Consider the following 2,500-nt stretch of genomic DNA (forward strand, 5'->3'; position numbering starts at 1 on the left):
TTCGGAACGCGTTTCTAATAATGAAAAGTGAAACCAAACAGTATTTGCGAAGAAAAAATTGTCCTATGAAAAAATCACTTTTTCTTAGGGTACGGGTCAAAAATTTTCTAAGTCCCAAAAAATCACATATTCTCGAATATCTCGAAAACTACTTATCGGACAGGGGTCAACCAAGGTGTTTTAGAAAGGTCTTTACAAGCTCTATTTAATGAGCCATAGCGACTTTCAAGTGATTTTTTGACACTTTTTCGCATATCGGCATCCTTGGTTCCCATACTGGCCATAGGCCATAGGGCACCGAACGGCCAACTTTTGGTCCGGGGGTGAAATTTTTTTTTCACGAGATTTTGATGAAAATGGCTTCGGAACGCGTTTCTAATAATGAAAAGTGAAACCAAACAGTATTTGCGAAGAAAAATTGTCCTATGAAAAAATCACTTTTTCTTAGGGTACGGGTCAAAAATTTTCTAAGTCCCAAAAAATCACATATTCTCGAATATCTCGAAAACTACTTATCGGACAGGGGTCAACCAAGGTGTTTTAGAAAGGTCTTTACAAGCTCTATTTAATGAGCCATAGCGACTTTCAAGTGATTTTTTGACACTTTTTCGCATATCGGCATCCTTGGTTCCCATACTGGCCATAGGCCATAGGGCACCGAACGGCCAACTTTTGGTCCGGGGGTGAAATTTTTTTTTCACGAGATTTTGATGAAAATGGCTTCGGAACGCGTTTCTAATAATGAAAAGTGAAACCAAACAGTATTTGCGAAGAAAAAATTGTCCTATGAAAAAATCACTTTTTCTTAGGGTACGGGTCAAAAATTTTCTAAGTCCCAAAAAATCACATTTTCTCGAATATCTCGAAAACTACTTATCGGACAGGGGTCAACCAAGGTGTTTTAGAAAGGTCTCAACAAGCTCTAAATAATGGGCCATAGCGACTTTTTAGTGATTTTTTGACAAATTTTGTCATATCGGCATCCCGAGTTCCCATACTGGCCATAGGCCATGGGGCCCCGAACGAAAAAATTTTGGTCCGAGGGTCAAAATTTTTTTTCTCATAAATTTGTTCAAAACGCCGTCGGAACGCGCCTTAGATCATGAAAAGTGAAAAGAAACAGTATTTTGCAAAAGTTGGGGTGGCCTATGACTTACATGGCCACGTCCTAGGTCCGAGTTCCCGAGGTCGTGTTCTTCAGTGGCGGAAAAAAATGGCCACTTGTGGGAGATGCAAAATGTTCATTTTGTATTATAGGGGACACACTATCGAAGCGAAAATTTCAGAAATGGCCTAAAACGTGAAGAAATGATGGGGTATGTACGAAAAGAAGGTTTTTATGGTCAAACGGTGAAAATTTTTTTTTATGAAAAATTTTGGTCTCCCACCGTTCATGAATTTCTAGGACCAAAAATCGAAAAATTTGAAAACTTCACGATCGAAAGGGAAACGCATATGTGGTGTTCCTAGGTGTGTACGGTGTACGAAAAACGGGTTCACGATGAGATATCAGGCAAATAAGTGGACCTAAAGTGAGTTATACGGGTAAGACGAGGTGTCCAAAGACCGAAATAGGGGTACCAACTGAGAACGAAATGAAGGTCCCCGAAGTCGCCATACAAGTTATAGGAGGTGTCCAAAGTACGAAAAGAGTTCCATATTCGGCTGTTCCTACTATATGGTTCCCTGATTGCTGCTCCAAGGAGTAGTGAGGAAGTGTCCAAAGGTCTGTTGGGGGTATCGAGGTGATACCCTCGACGGACAATATGCACGAAAAGTGGTTCGATGATCTATCCTGTAGGTCGTACGGCAGCCATACCCGGCTGGAAGTACCGCGGTAATTCCGCAATAAAACGTTCGCCAGACGAACAAACAAATTGAATTAGCTCATCGTAGTGTACGGAAACGAAACGAAAATGTAAGGTGATTAGGGATCCGGGAGCAATCTCGCGATCCCATGGTTCGGTGTAAGAAATGATACGAAGTGTTCATAAGTCTCCTCTGGAGGCAGAACCATCGTAGCAAAGTTCGGGAACCCAAGGGTCACAAAAACTCGTAGGACGATATCCACGAATAATCGGGGACTTGTGGGGACTACCGTGCCCTGACAAGTCAACTACACCTTAACTGGTGATGGTCGTCCTACGGGGACCTGCGGGGAACAAAAGGGTCACTAAAACTCGTAGGACAATATCTCCGAATAATCGGGGACTTGTGGGGACCACCGTGCCCTGACAAGTCAACTACACCTTAACTGGTGATGGTTGTCCTACGGGGACCTGCCGGGAACCCAAGGGTCACAAAAACTCGTAGGACGATATCCACGAATAATCGGGGACTTGTGGGGACTACCGTGCCCTGACAAGTCAACTACACCTTAACTGGTGATGGTCGTCCTACGGGGACCTGCGGGGAGCAAAAGGAGTCAGAAACAATCGTAGGACGATATCCACGAATAATCGGGGACTTGTGGGGACTACCGTGCCCTGACAAGTCAACT

The sequence above is a fragment of the Anopheles stephensi genome, unplaced genomic scaffold (genome assembly GCF_013141755.1).
Source record: "Anopheles stephensi strain Indian unplaced genomic scaffold, UCI_ANSTEP_V1.0 ucontig150, whole genome shotgun sequence".
Taxonomy (NCBI): Eukaryota; Metazoa; Arthropoda; class Insecta; order Diptera; family Culicidae; genus Anopheles; species Anopheles stephensi.